The sequence below is a fragment of the Peromyscus maniculatus genome, chromosome 7, assembly GCF_049852395.1.
Source record: "Peromyscus maniculatus bairdii isolate BWxNUB_F1_BW_parent chromosome 7, HU_Pman_BW_mat_3.1, whole genome shotgun sequence".
In the NCBI taxonomy this organism is placed as follows: Eukaryota; Metazoa; Chordata; class Mammalia; order Rodentia; family Cricetidae; genus Peromyscus; species Peromyscus maniculatus.
Genome location: NC_134858.1, coordinates 33,048,488 through 33,064,996, shown reverse-complemented (window position 1 = coordinate 33,064,996; position 16,509 = coordinate 33,048,488). Strand labels below are relative to the sequence as shown.

General features: G+C 42.6%; 1 protein-coding gene across 8 annotated transcripts in view; it reads right to left on the bottom strand.

Moving 5' to 3' along the window:
* The window catches only part of Cdon (cell adhesion associated, oncogene regulated), a 92,739-nt gene extending 76,439 nt beyond the window's left edge, over positions 1–16,300 (bottom strand). For 2 of the 8 annotated variants that reach the window (XM_006979790.4, XM_015998420.3), the window contains exon 1: positions 15,651–15,814. The gene's annotated coding sequence lies outside the window, so the exon portion shown is untranslated. Of the gene's footprint in view, positions 1–12,262; positions 12,422–13,829; positions 15,562–15,650; positions 15,815–15,860; positions 15,884–16,280 lie in introns of those variants that run through there. The other 6 variants (XM_076575987.1, XM_076575986.1, XM_076575988.1 and 3 more) reach the window with 6 other exon arrangements.
* Between the last annotated feature and the right edge of the window lie 209 nt (positions 16,301–16,509).

Genomic DNA, 16,509 nt, shown 5'->3' with positions numbered 1-16,509 from the left:
CATGGGACCTTAGAGCCGTGGCCTTCACGCTCTGACCACTGAACTCTGTCTTCCAGGGAGGAGCCATATTTTCCTCTTTACTGACTTTTATGCCAGTGCTTCCTTGTCTATTTTACATCAATCTCTAAAAATTCATAGCCAACATTTTCGTTACATATCATTTAAGACGGGCGCCAAGATGACTGATTAGTGAAGCGTATAATACTGAAGAAATTCCAGAGGCCAGAGTGAAAACAGGTTGAAGAGGAACTGTCATCAAAAGGCATTGAGGAAGAGACTCAACAATAAGGCACCTGAATCACTAGTCTACAAACGAGTCACCAGGAGGCTAAGGAACCGCAGCGGATAAATGGACACGCCAACATCAGGACTGCTCCACAAGGCCTTGTAGCCACAGTGCAGGTGTGACTGTCTTTGTGTAGAGATTTATGACAGAGATGTTCAGTACAGGCTAACTAGTAGGATTTGATCACACACGATGGCCAGGTTTCTGATAATAACGAACTGTATGTAGTCCAAGTCACAAAGCATCAAGATGCGTTAAGTCCTCTGTGGAGTAATGATGCCAGCCCCCAGGAGGAAGATGACTCAGCATGTAAAATCCCAACCACAATAAATCCTAAAATCATCGTGTCCATCTGTCTATTTCTTGCCAACACCTACTTCTCAGTCTTGAATGTGGTAAATATCTAAGGGAAATCAAGTACATTTATTAAACAATCTGCCACATTGCCAACTTAACATACATCTACAAGAGAAGATTTAGTTATTTCCTGTAGGTACAGGCAGTATCAATCTGATGATCTATTTATATGAACAAACTTCATCTTCATTAGTAAGTATGAAATTAGGATGTTAAAATGCTGTATTTAGATCAGCGTTAGAAAAGAAAGACTCAACTGTTTTGGTCAGTAGTTCCTGGTTGGTTTTTATGGCACATCCCCAGTGGTAACTCTAAGTTACTGATGGAGGGGGAAGGGCTACCACACACATCTTCACAAATTTGGGTTAAGAATGGTGTTAGGAGATGAAGCAAGAATTACATTTTCAAAAATGCAAGATGTGCATTCCCAGAGATTATAAACTCTAAAATAATCTTGTAAATGCTACCCAACTCCAAAGCCACAAGACCACCACCCTATGAAAACTCTATAAATGCAATACAGCCAAGCTTTATCCTCTCCTTTATAGGCCCCAAATGGGATATCTTAAAGCCTGTGCATTGGTAGGATTGTGGTACAATGTTTTCTCCAGAGTACAAGTTCAACACCACTACAAAAATTACTATGCTTCCCTGAAAGCCTGGATTCCTGTGTGTGGTGGGGATGGGGGATGGAGGGAGGGTCTTCCTTAGCTGGACCCAACTCTCTAGGCAGAGGAAGGCAGGTAGAACATTCGGCACATTCCTGTCACACAGTGTCAATGGGAATGAGACATGGAACCCAGAGGCCAGCACAGAATCCAGCAGTTACACTCCATGGCCCAGACATGCTATTACAAAGGTCAAGTTGGTTTCTTGTAATTGGAAAGCAAAGAGTTGAAAATGCCTTAAAGCTAAACACTCCCAAATTGATTTAATTTTATTAGAAAATGAAGGAATTTTTTTTTCTTTTTTAGGTTAATCCCATTACACTAAGGAATACATAATAGCAAAGCAATCCATGTTAAAGATGTTATGCTAGGAGCAGGATCTCAAGTAAAAGACTGAAGCTACATGAAGTGCAGAATACAAGCCTGCCCTACCATGCACAAGGCACCAGAAACAGTGTAAAGTCACTAACCTGCAGACAAAAACTAAGACACTATTCTAAAAACGTTTAACTGCCACCTAAGAAATAGCAACCAGATTAATACAAGTTACTATAGATAAAATTATATCAGACAATTTATTCTTGGCAAATACAAATCAGAATTAGTATTAGTTCTTGTTCAGCTTTTTTTTTTTATTTTCAAGTTAAAAAAAATAAAACAAAAAACCATAAAATCCTCACAGCCCAGCATCATCAATCATCAGGAGGGTCTGGTTCTGATATTATATGAGCTCTGTCAGCCTTAATCAAATTGCCTGCCAGATCGTAGATAAGTAATGACTTGCTTAGGTTAAGCCAGGCCAGAGTTTTCCTTCTGCAGTATATACATCTCCGGAGTGAAAATAAACAACCTCACACCTCGCTCTGGGAGTCGCACTGGGCTGTGATACAGCCCAGCCTTTTCCAATAGAGGAGAAGGGCAATTTCTAGCCCTAAGGATATCTGCTTTTCCCTTCTTCTCAATTTGGCCACCAACCATTCGAAACCATGTCACTAAGCAGTTAATGAGTATTTTGATGATCTACCCCAAAATAACACAAATTAGACATGGTGAGATGCTTCAACACTGACTTTTGTCTTAGCCAGCATTGCCGTGATAAAAAACAAAACGGAAATTGTTAACAACTGGCCAAAGTAATACTGAATTACTTAAAATCTACGAAGCTTGAAACCCCTCACATAACCAAGAAATGAAAAGCAAAATTTGGTCTCAATATCACCAGTCACATTTCAGATACAAGGAATACCAGAGAATAACCAGTAAGATCAGAGACAGAACATAGGAATTTAGAGATTGCGTTTGTTCCATAACCAAAAACATAAAGGAAAAAAAATGAACTTTACTTCTAAAATGTCCGCTTTGCTTTTGCTTTTACTCTAACTGGAAAAGCCTTTCAAGCTGCACATTCAGCCAAGATAACAGTGTAAAAAAGTGTCTAAGCGTCCAAGTATTTTCTCTGTTTCAAAGAAAAAGTTAGAAAGCCAGGATCCAAAAACTAGGCAAGGAAATGAAATATAAGACACCAGGAGTCAATTTTAGCTTAGCAAAACTCATTTCAGTGTTTTCCATTAGGTCAATCAACTCTAGAATGTAGAAATTGTGGTTTAGAACTATCAAAGACAAAAGAGAAGCATAGAATTTAACAATTTTTACCTATTACTAAGCACATACAAATTTGCACTTGCAACCTAAATTAAGTCTGAAAAGAAAGCTAGAAATTTCAAATAACACTTTTCCAGCACTCAACAGGGAGATTTTGAAAGGCCACCTGACTTTGAACTAGATCAAAACCTTTGCATCTGATACCAGTGCTCATAGATGGCCTTCAGGACTCCTTGCTCCCAAAAACTTTATCATCTCAAGCATTTCTTAGAAGTAGAGAATGAAAAAGAAAAGGACAGCTGTGAGATACTGTGTATAGTAGAAGGGGCTCTGCAGAGGTTATTTAAGAAATGATCAGTATCAGAAACAAGGGGCAGGAGAAATGTATTCTATATAAGGAACAAAAAGAACTAGAAAACAAGAGTTTGTACTTGCTCAGCAGGGGGGCTGAGGACAGGGTGTCTGTAGCTCCTCCTCGGCCTGTCTGTCTGTGTGCATGCAATGCCCAGACTAGGTCAGGACTTCTCTTTCCCAATCTCCTAGAGGCACCATTCTCCTAAGTCTGCAGGGCACCCCAACAGACAAGAGCCTCGCTCTGCAAAAGCAATACTTTACTCTTTGTCACATATTATTTATTGCTGGAGTCCCCAAGAGCACAGGCAGCATTCACTCTAGGTGAATTAACACACAAAAGACGCTAGTCTTTCTCAGTGAATGAGAAAGAACCTTTACAAGCAAATGGGGACCTTGTTTGCCTACTAAATGTTAAAGCACCCCCCTCCCCAGGCTCACCCTGAAAACTCACATTTCAACATGAAGAGAAAAAAGAACTGCATTTGTACAAATGAACAGCTCAAAACAGTTTCTCACTCTCGGTTGGTGAAGAACTGTAGAATTTTATATGTGGGACCTCCTGGTTTGATTCCATGCCTGCTAACATCTCTAATGTTTCGAACTAGTAAAATATGCTCTCTCTCTCTCTCTCTCTCTCTCTCTCTCTCTCTCTCTCTCTCTCTCTCTCTCTCTCTCTGTGTGTGTGTGTGTGTGTGTGTGTGTACATATACACAGCTAGCTAAGAAAAAAAGAACCTAGACAAATATTATAGTCTTTGCTTATGGGGCTGGCCACCTCCTTATCTTTTCTCTAGTAATCTACTATATATTGGGAAGAAAATCTCAAACTAAGAAGTACCACACTGAGAGAGCCCTTGAAATAATATTTATGATCATTTCCAAGAATGAGGGAGAGCACATTTGTCTGGACTTCCCCAAAGTTCACATTTAGGAAACCTACTTTGGGAGTTAACTGGAAGATTCCTGTTAACGTTGGTAATATGCACATAGTCAAATCCCTGAGCTAAAATTTATGTGATGCCACAAAGGCCAGATAGCAAACCTCCACAAGCTGCATTGTATTATTGAAAACCCCACTGCGGCTGCTGTCATAGCAACAAATGGGAAATTATTCTAAGACCTAACCACTATGACAATAGCTCTTTTTAAAATACATCCTCAAACACCAAAGGAATAACCAATCATGACAACTGTGTTTGCCAGCTTCATAGGAGACCAGGGGTAACAACCAGTCTTCAGATGACTCGAAATGAACTTCAGCTAGCCAGGAGAGGAAGGAAAAGGAACTTAGCTCAAACACATGATGAAATTTATATGAAAGTCCTCAAGATAATGACATTCAAAGCAAGACTAATAAAATTTATTTTAAGGAAGAAATCCAACTAAACTACAAAATAATTTAAAATATGGCAACTAGAGCTTGGAATCAGACCCAGGGAGAAAAAGGATCTGTTTATTTTTGTTATAACCTCAAAAAGGACTTGCATTATCTTTTTAAAGTCCTTTTTTTCAATAAATATAAATAAGGCTACACCAATTTAGAAACTAGAGCCAATCCAATCAGAATATAGCTTGAAAACATTAAGGGATGTACATGTGTACAACTGAGTGAGAAAGACATTTGACCTATCTGTGCCATCTCGGCACAAATGTGTGTGCTTCAGTACAGAGCAGCGCGCATTTCCTTCTGCATGGCCTCCAAGGCTTAAAGGAAGGCTCAACAACTACTCTAAAATGGAGTCCTAAAGCCTCCAGAAGCCCCACCCCAGGGAGAAGATGGGCGAGCCGATGCAAGTCAGAGGCTAACCTGGTACACAGCAAGACCCGGTCCGGAAAATGACACCAACAGTTCATCCAGTGGAGGGGTTTGTACACAGGACTGAAGACCTGAGTTCAATCCTAGATCCCACAAGGTAGAAGACAATAGACTCCTGAGTTGCCCTCTGCCTCCATGCATGCCACAGGCATGGCTCATGCATACCTGAACACACACACACACACACACCAAATGAACATTTTGATACTAAAAATAATAAAATGGCAATCCTGCAGAAGGATGTACCTATGAGGTAAGTCATGGGCACAGCACAGTAGTAAAGCCTTCAATGTGGTTCCATCCTAATTTTTAAAGCTGTTAAGTACTTAGCATTTTCTTTTTGGAATTTCCTAGTCCCGAGGCTGACTGAAGCTAAAGGTGAGGCGCTAGAAGGCCAACCACTGAAAACCATTTCCGTCCCTGGCCTCAGCCTTCACCAGCTCATCATCGTCTCACACGTTCCCAAACCCCCAGTTCCAGAATGTTAAACCATGAGGAGGAAGCCCTTGTGTGAGTGGGGGTTTCTCGTGGCTGCCCTCTGGGCCTCCAATGTGACAGGAACTGGGTACAACGGACACATAGGTGAGTGATAAGTACTTCTGTTCAAGCTAAAACTGTTCACCCCCCTTGTTCTTTCTTATGTGTGTGACTCACCATGTTGTTATTTGTTATACATACTCCCCGAGGCCAGAAGCAGGAAAAGCAGCCAAAAGAAATGGGCAGGGGAATGTCTCCTTCCCAGATCAGGATGCCTTTTTTTCATTTTACTGGACTAAAAAGGGCTGCCAAGTTCTGATGTCACTACAGTAATCTCATGGCCTGATAAGGTAGTATTTTATCCATTAAACATTCATTTCCCTTGCCAATTTTACCTCCAGCCAGGCAATGTGTACAATTACTCACTGAACAGATACAGAATTATTATAAAACAGAGACTACTAATTACAGTTATTCTGATGCCACGAAAGCCCAGTAACTGTCAGAAATTTCCCTGGCAAAGAGACAGAAGCCAGGATGTATTTCCTGGTATTTACACACTCAAGGGAACCCCTGTAATAATAACCAGTTAACACACAAACAAGCAAAACATGACCTCAGCTCCCTAGGCACTAATGATGTTACACAGAACAAAAACGGATTTTAAATACATAAAATTGCTAAACTATTCAAAATACCTGACATGCATCAGAGTACCAAGAGTTGATATTCCACAGTTCCTAACATTTAGCTATATTTTGTTGTTTTTCTGAAACTCTCTTCCATCTTCATGATTAGCAGCTATGTGATTTTTCCCTGGACTTGACACTGAAAATCTGATTTCACTTGATTCTTATAAGAAAAACTGGGTTGAGATCACTCAAAGATCTAGAGGGAAGAGCCTAGTACCCCGCTACTCCTGGCGCTCTACCTTGTGTTCCTCACCACTAAGACAAAACACTTGAGAAAACAAGGGAGAAAGATTCACTTTGGCACACTGACTTCAGACCATGGTGGCCAGCCCAGCCTCCGCAGGCCTGAGGTGAGGCAGGACATCATGACAGTGGACGCCCATGGCACAGGAGGCTGCTGACCTCCTCGCAGCTAGGAAGCAGGGAGAGAGAAAAGTAGATCCCAAGAATTCCGTTCTTCAAAGGCATGTCCTAGCAACCCACTTTCCTCCAACTAGGCCCTGCCTCCTCATAGCCCAATCGGTAAGAACCCATTAATGAATTAACCCATTGATAAAGTTAGCTTCCTCGTGATCCAAACCTTCAACACATGAATTTAGGGTGGAGGGCACACTTTAGATCCCAACCATAACAAACAACATGTGTAAGCTTATTAGAAAGGGAAATTTTTGACTTCCAGCCATCCTACCAAACTAGAATTTATACTTTGACATTCTCCCAAGCATTCAAATGTATATCAGGGTTTTCAAGACATTTTAGTTATTAGATAATCAGTAGGGTAAGAATGGGAGATGGTGGGGGGAACCTACATTGTCCTTAATAGTACAAGTCTGACAAAGGTAGATTCAATTATGACCTAAGTGTTAAGAGAGTCATGTTCCCAGCATGAAAGAGAGAAACACCAAGCTGGGAATGTAGCTCAGTTGGAAGAGTGCTTACCTAGTACACATATAGCCCGAATTTCTATCCTTAGAACCCCATAACCCAGGCATAGTAGCACATACCTGGAATTCTACCACCTGGGAGGTAGAGGCAGGAAAATCAGAAGTTTATGAGTTTGAATCCACCCTAGGCCACAAGAGACCCTAGCTCATAAAAGGGAGTGGGGGGGAGATGGGGAGAGCAAGAAATTAAAGCATGGTGCATTCACAGAATGCAAATCTGGGGGTGGCATAAGCACTGGGTAGGCAACTGATCTTGTGCACTCCCCGGAAAGATCCAGGCACTGGGGATCCTAGCTCAGTGGTAGAACATTAGCTTAGTGCATATGGGGCCCTAGGTTCAATCCCTAGTACAACAAACAAAATTTTCAGGGGCTGGAGAGCTGGATCAGCAGTTAAGAAAACTCACGGGACCGACCTGTTGGGTTCCCAGCACTTGTCAGGCAACTCACAATTACCTGTAACTGCAGCTGCAGGAGATCTGAGGTTTTCTTCTGTCCACTTGCACTCACATGCATAGACTCACTCATAATTAAAACAAAGGAAAACTTATAAAAATGCTGGAGACTTGAGGATTTTTATGGGGAGCAGGTACATGATCAGACTTAGGTTTGAGGAACATCATCATTACTGAGGCAAATGATGATGTTTGGAAGACAGGAACATGGGAATGACCTAGTAGCTGTTTAGGAAAGGGTCATGGAGTTTATTTCTTTTGGGGTTTAATTTTTAGGAGAGTCCCCTCACTTTTTTATTCCCCATTCCCCCTGTCTTGAATTTTGAAATGGAAGCTGGAGGGATAAGGCAACAGCCATAGAGAAAAGACAATGAACAGGACCTGCTTCCAGGAGAGGGGGCTGGGCAGCTGTGTGCAAACATAAATACTGGACAGTAGGAACTCGGGCTGGAGATGGCTCAGCAGGTCAAAGGGCTGGCAACGGAAGCCTCCTGACCAAAGTTCTGCCCCAGAATCCACAGCTGCATACATCATCACACACACACACACACACACACACACACACACACACGTACACACGCACATACACACATACACACACACACATACACACACACACTAATGATAATAATAAATTAAATTTAAACATGGTTAAAAACTAAATATACTTTCCTGTTTTATAAGAGAGAAAAAATATTACTTTGATGATTCAAGATCACACAGTGCTGCCAACTATTCTAAATACCAATTATTAATATAAAATGCCATTTTGTAGAGAGGAGTTATGCACACAGCTAAAAGTGGACCCCAGACCAATCCCAATTAGTTTTGCTGTTAAGTCACTGGTGTTGGCCTTTTTTTCTCTCTTGAAATTGAAGTTTAGAAAAGTTTGGATGATGGGAAGACAATATGAATATTTGATACTCTTTACATTTAATTTGTAGGAGAGAATGAATATTAACTAGACTGACAGAAACACTATCCTTACCAAGTAATCACTTCTGATACTGATAAATCCAACTGTTAGAAAACCCACTGTATCTCCATTTTGGTTTGGTTTGTTCACTATGTAGCCTAGGCCTACTTACAGGTCCCTATTCTCCCTACAATAAAAATTGCCAAAAGACAGAAAATAACTGACATAATGGTTACTAATAAATTAGGAATCATACTTAAAATGCAAAGAGCAGTTCAGGTAGCAGGCTCCAATGTTAAGACAGGGTTAGTTTGGGAAAATGTATTTATTTGGAAATAGGACATATTTTCTTCCTTTAGAATTATGCTATGATGGGTATGTGGCCAAGCTACAGCATGAAAATCTATTTCATGGAACCTTGGCGTTTCCACAAAGGCCCTCAGAGGTCAATGGTCCAGTCTCTCACCCACATATGAAATTCTTTACACATCATCCTTGGCAAACGCCATTAGAATAGTCCAGAAGGACTCACAGCCTTCCAAACAGCATGACCTTGCATGAGGTGGATCCATTTATGGGACAGGTCTTTCATTTGGAATACAATCTACATCTACAAGTGCCCCTACAGGGAAAAAAAAAAAAAAAAAAGATGCAGGCTGGAGAGACCACTCAGGAGGAAGAACACTTGCTCTTGCAGAGGACCGGGGTCTGTCCCAGCACCCACATGGTGGTTCACGACCACTGGTGATGGCCAGTTCAAAGATCTAATCACCTCTTCTAAGAGCACACACACATATGCAAGCAGAACACTCATAACCCCAAAAATTAATCTAAAACATAATTTTTAAAAAATGAGTCACAAATGGCCACTGCAGCTGTCCCCACATCTAATGACATATTGGCCATAACAGGCTCCTTGGGAGTCAGGGGGGACCCTTTCCTACCCATGACTGTCTGTGAAAAATGACCTGTGTCAAGAAGCTATGAATAGAAAGATTTAATAAACTCACAAATGCTGAAAAATACAATGTCTCCTGAGGAAAAAACAATGGCTAATGTCCAAGCAAAACATCCAGAAAACCTTCAGTCAACATTTCTAATAACACAGTATAAGCTATTCATCTCAACTATAGTTTCTACAAATTTTGAAAAAGAAAAACTTCATATCCATCGCTATCACTTTGTTTTTTGTTTTACTGCTTGTGAGATAAATTTCATTCCCCATATTAAGGAATTTCAAAAAGCACAAACAGTTTCTCAATGTACGGCGATTGTTCAGACAGTGGCTAAAACTCTCCACAACAAAAGTGTGTGGCCTTGTTCTTCAAAGTCTACCCAGACCATAACATCTTAGCTCTATGCTCCTCAATTTTTGATAGGCCTTTTTAAAATTAAAAAAAAAAAAACTATCTCCACAAAAACACATGTGTATGTATATATAAGCATTCTGCAATTACATTTTCAACTCAAAAAACAGGACACTATAGATGAGCTGGTGGTTATTTCTGCCAAATTCTAAGTATTGATCAGGTGCTTAGTCCTGAACATGAAGATAATACACTATCTCACGTCCTCCTTTCTCTCTATCTTGAAGCCCTTTCCTTTACCTCCTAAAAAACAAACAGAAAATAAATGTATTATCAGAGGATTCATAAGGAATTGGAAAGAAGGTAAAAGAATTACCTCCAATTCAGTTTTACATTAAAAAAAATGACATCATGGTTATTTTTTCTAAAATAGCCACTGGGATCTGGTTTTCTAAAAAATTCATGAAGAAATGTTATTTTTTCTTTTCTCTGTCAATGACCATATACCCCAAGAGGCAATAAAATAAATTTCAAAACACACAAAAGACTCTGTAGCAACTTTAAAAGCATGACTAAGCACTGCACACAATAGCATGGACAAACCGCACGGGCCTAAGGAGTTGTGCAGGAATACCGCCATTGTATGACTATTTCTCCAAGTTCAAGAACAGGGGCAAGTATCCCATGGCAAGACTGATCAGCACAGTTGCTGCCTGCAGGAAGAGAGGAAGGCTGAGGAAGAGCACCAAGGAGCCTTCCCAGGCAAAGGAAACGCAACTGGACTAGCTAATGACTGCACAGGTGAGTGCTTACCTAACCGTTCATTTGCTGCTCACTGCAAACAGGGGTGGACCCTTGTGCATACCTTTAACTACATTGGAAAAGGCTCCACACATCGTTTCCAAATGCTTTCTAAGTTTCAACTGGAAATTTAAGAAAATTTTAACAGATCAAGTTGTAGCAATTACATGGGACACATTGTTACAAACTTCCAAGACTTCCTCCTTATTTAGAACTTGAAAGGAATCCCTTTTAAGCCAAAGTAACACACTAACAGGCACAGGAGGAATCAATAAAAATAACAGCAGCTAACATTTATAGAAGTTTTACTATCTGCCAAATGTTTTACTTTCATTAACTCATTTAATCCCACAGTGGGGAGATATCCTATCCATTTAATCCCCATTTTACAGATAAAGGATCCAAGGCTAGGTCAAGATCATTGTTCAAACTCACATAAACAGTAAGAGCAGCTGAAAAGCAAATTCTATGTCAACCTCTTAATTCAATTTCTATTACAGTAACATAAAAATAAAAGTCAACACACAGCTTCAAGCAAGGAATGAGCAGAATATGCAAGGCAAGTTCAATAATGTAAGCAGCATACACTTTTTTTTCTCTATTAAAAGACACATCCTTGGCATCCAAGAATTGAAGTTCCTACTCATATTCCAACTCAAATACAGCAGAACAAAATGTTATAGAAAGGTTTTTTTGCTTGTTTGTTTTTAATTATCTCTGGCCATCAAAAGATATTACACAGAAACTAAACTGTTAATTCAGACAGAAGCTGGCTTCAGAGTTTAATCTACTTCTTAGAAGACATGCCCTGGGTGAAGGAGGAAAATAAGTAAACATATTCTCAAAGGGGGTTCTTTATATTCTAAACATGTATTGTGAGAACCTGGCACAGTACTTCATGGGAATGGGAAAGAAAGAACTGCACTAGCTACATGATTTTAGCTAACATTAAAATATATTACAGCAGCCATCAAACATCCCGTTGCATTCTATGCGAGCTGAAAACTGCTCACATTGTGATTCACATTCTCGGAAGATGAAAATCAATTAGCAATACCACCCACAAACCCCAACCCGTCCTCTGTGAAAAGTACACAAGAACTGAACGGGGCTAGTACTCTGAAAAAAAAAAAATAGGTTTCCAAGCTATACGGATGGCAGAGGAAGAAGGAGCAGAAGGAGACACACACCAATGCTTCTCCACAAATCTGCTCCAGAAATTGTACAGAATGTTTTTGCAAATTACATTTTCATTTACTTGGGGCTGCTGGCAAGTCTGCCGAGCAATGGCTCAAAATACTAGAGGGCCAACAGAATTCCTTAAAATGCTAACAGAAAAGAGAGACAAAATGAATTTAAATTCTATAATAAGAAGAAACACAACAAGATCAGATAGAAACAAAGATATAAACTAAAATATGCCAATTCAAGCAAGCATTTCATTTTTGCACAGGCAATCGACATGCCATAAAAGCCCGACTCTGCTCTCAAATTTTAAGTCATTACACAACATACCAGCCCTTACAGGCAAGAGCACACTGTAATACAATCTCACATATTTATCCAAAGATCATTCAAAGAAAACTCACCACGGCTGCAAACGTGTATATGCTTGTGTTCAGAGGGAGAGCAGCGCAGCTCTCTGTACTTACACTAGGGTTCGCTTCAGTGCTAAAAGCACATCACCACAGCCCTGCCTATATTAAGTCCCCACCAGCAGCCCGCCTTTGGGTTGGGCTTTTCTCTTACAAGATAAGCTGTTAAGTCATGCCTTGATTTTAGATCTACTAACATATGGAGCCTTCTAATGCAGCCTGCTCTCCGCCCCCTCCACTCCCCCTCCCCATCTCTACTCAGCTCTACTCCCTCTCCACACATACACATACACACATACAAAAAAGGCACTGCAGGGCAGAAATTCCTCAGGTGCTCGCTAATGGAATTCCCAGGGTCTAGGAGCCGCTTCGGGGATCAAGAGATCTCACAGCCCCTGCTGGGGTAAGGAGCAGCGAGTCTGTTCCATTTAATCAAATACAGAATGAATTTTCAGCTCTATTCACTAGCTTGTCTCCAGGGCTCTCAAAAGGCACCAGGCATCTAGAATCACACACATGTGGCTCTTTTAGGCAAGTATAATTAGTTTGATTTTAAAAAGCCACATTAATAATATCACCTCAGGACCATTATTCAGGGGCCAGATGACAATGATACTGTATGTTTTAAGCCTGACAATGGAGGGAAAGTGCACAAACAATGAGAGAAAAGTTGAAGGGTTTTTTTTTGTTTTTTTTTTAAGGAGAGAAAAAAAAACACACCACAGCTTTTCATTTCAATGTAACCCAGTATTTTAAAAGTGACAAGTATATTATTGTATACTACCCCTTAATTTTAACAATAAACAAATACACCCCTCCCTTCCTGCACATAGCCGGTGCATGCCACCTACACAATACAAATTTATCACCTGGAGTGTTTGGACACAATGTAAAAGTGTAAATAAAAAACAATGTAACATTTTCTAACTCAATCTAAGTGAGTAAAAATCTCTTGGGGGAAAAAAAAGCACCAGTCAAAAACTAAACAAATAAAACAGCACAATGTTAAAAAAAAAAAAAGAAGAAGAAGAAGAAGAAGAAGAAAAAGAAGAAACTCCTTCACGGCAGTACAGTTAGCAACCAGACTCAGGATTCCTATTTTAATTTGTTTGTATTAAGATCATTAAGCTAAAGAAAGCCTACCTGTAGACAATTCATCTACACGTCTAATGTACTGTCCTAGCTACAATTCTACACAGTAGAGATGCTGATCACATGATGTTAACTAATAACACAGATTAAAACAACAAATTTCCAATTCATTTATCTTTTATAATCTTGATTCCTTCCTTGATTTCACAAAGATAATGGTTAATTCCTGAAATCACTTCCCTAGTATTTTACTTAGAAACATTCATCAAATTTTTGTCTATATGTTCACAAAAGAAACATCTCCAGAGAAGAAAAACCCTACTGTCATTAAAGAAAGGAAGGAAGGAAAGAAGGAAGAAAGAAGGAAAGAAAGAAGAGAGAGAAAAAAGAAACTGTCTAGCGAACCTTAAGAGTATGCACACAGAGGAAAAATAAGAGGAAATCGTAAGAAACAGTTATTAAATTTTACCTGACTTTGTGGAGCACCACCCTATGACACAAGTTCCTATCCCTGGGCACTCCTCTATATATGCCTTGATGACGGGGGAGGGTCCTATCTTAAAGTGAAGTTAACGCCTTCCACAAAACGTCAAGCCACCTGCAAACCCTGCCAGAAGCAAGGGAGATGCAGGAACCAGCCTACACAAGTTGGACTAGTGTACACCAGGTCCTCAGATTCTTCCTACTTCTGCTTGAAAGTCGGTGCTGTTTAAGTACTTTGCACGGCAGAGGCTGATGAGAACCACAGCAGTCAATCACAGCATCCCAAGTGAGTTACTACACACACAAACAATAGCACAGCACCTCCAGTGACTGATTTGGTTAGGTGATTAAACTGTTCAAAGAAAGACTTCCCAAATACTGTACCCGAGTTTTTGCAAGAAAGTTAAACAATATACATTTGTGTGCTTTATGGAAATATAAACGTTTCTCCTTTACACACTGCCAAACATACACCCAAGGCACGTCTTTACAAAATGAAACAGGTTTTCTCCATCCTTCTCATATAACTTAAAGCATGTAGCAATTTATTTCAACATGTGCATAACAGAGGCTACAGTATTCAGTGCCTCTGAGTTTCTAAGAATTCTTTCCAGTTCAACACTAATTTAAAATTCCCAGAAAATGTCTGAATATTTTTCTCTCGTCTTATCCTAAAAGTTAAACTATCCATATCCCACATTTTCATCTATAAGTAAACTGGAAAGGAGGAGTTATAAAAATGTAACAGAATGTCTAGAATTACATTAAAAATAAGGCACCTCTTCTCCAGCCCCCTACCCACCTCCTCCTGGCAGACAGTCCTTGAGCTATGCCAAACGTTCAGTGGGAATCTGAGGGGTATGGTGTCAGTGAGGCATGGACTCTGAATTAAGTCACTTAGCCTCTTCATCATTCCTAGCATTGGCCTGAGACCAAATCTCACGTTACCTTTTAGTCCAACCTCCTGTTTCCCAAGGTGTCTGATTAAGGACACAAAGGCTAGCTTTCTGTTAATGAGGTTCCCTAAATTCGACAGCCCAACTGGGGAGCAGTCTGCCCTTAAAACACCTGCCACCCTCTGTGGTCCCCGTGAGGAAAGGCAGGCATTCTGTGGCGAGTTCTTTTCTCGAGGGCCTTCCACCTGATTTGGTGGGGTTAGGGAGAACAATGAAGCGAAGGGCAAGGGAGTCTATCTATCCCCCCTCGGTGATTTATTACTGAAATTCCTAAAAGTGGAGAGAAAGCAACAAAGGTCTGAAGCTGCAGGCTGAAATAAATAGCGATGTATTTAAAGTATTTAGTAAATGATAATGCGAGCCACAGAAAGCTTTACAGAAGAGAAGGAAAAAAATACACTCCCTGGGGCTGGGAAGTCACTGAGTCTGTGAAGGCAGAGAAAGATACATTGTGCAGGAAATTTCTCTTGCTTCTCCCTACACATAAATCACTGTCTCTCCCCGGCACTCTGCGGGGATGGAGAGGGGAGACAGAGACGGCTCCCCTGGGAAAAGCGCCGGCGCCCTCTGCTACGCTGCACCCCACCTGCCCTGGCAGATCTCCGAAGAAGACCTCAGCGTGTCACTGACACCTCACCCCGCCTCCTCCTGCGAGGTGGCTCCAAGCGTCCTAGGACGCGGCGGTGAGCCGGTGGCCGGGCATCCCTCAGCTACCCCTCCACCTCAAACCCTTTGCATCTTGAGGGCAAGCTGGCCGCCGCTTCCCCAGGACCTCCCGCTCCCGAGCCGTGCGGCTCCGAGCCCGCGACCCCGGGGCCACCCTCGGGGACCCTGCCGCGGGACCCCCGCACCTCTCCGCGGGGCTGGCTAAGCCCCCAGACCTCCTGCGCGGCAGCCGGCTCCGAGAGCCACCCCCAGGTCATCCCCCCGCGCGCTGGCGGCGGCGGCGGCGGCTGCGATCCGAACGGGCCCCTCCATGCACCGGGCAGGGCGGCCGGAGGGCGCGGCGCCTCGCACGCGGGGCGGGGGCGCTGGGGCGGCGCGAGGTCCCCGTCTCGTACCGAGCCGCGCGAGCCGGGCACCCGGGCTCCGGGAGGGGAGCTGGGGGGCGGAGTCCCGGGGCGCGCCCCCGCGGCCGCGCTCCTCCCCCGCGGAGCGCGCGGACGCCCGGCACCAGAGCCGAGGGAGGAGGGCACCGGCGGAGACGGAGGCGGGCCGCAGAGGCCGGGACTCCCCGGCCCGCGCCCCGCCGCGGGGTGCGCGCGCAGCCTGCCAGATCAGCGGCGGGCAGGGCCGTACCACTCCTCCGAGGGGGGACGCTCCGCGCTCTGGCGCCTGCGCGCCACCTGTCCGCCCGCTCGGCACCGACACCCCCGCGGGCAAGTGCGGCGGAAGCCTCGGGTGCTGCAGACCCGGTGAGGACGAGCTGCCGAAGCGAGACACGGAGGCACCCGTCGGGTCTGCACTCACTCTCCCCTCACCTTCGCTCGCCCGGGAGAGGCGGCATTCCTAGCCGGTGCACCCCACTGCACGTTCCCCGTTCCCGCCCAGGCCCCGCCCCGCCCCGCCCGCCTACCTTTGGAGGAACCACCTAGTTTTGCTCTTACCCTGCGATTGTGATTCAACCAAGTCCCTTTGCCTTTAAACAACTCTAGATTTAGTTCCTTAGGTAGCTCCCTTTGATTCCCCAGCTCACCCACTCTGACTTCA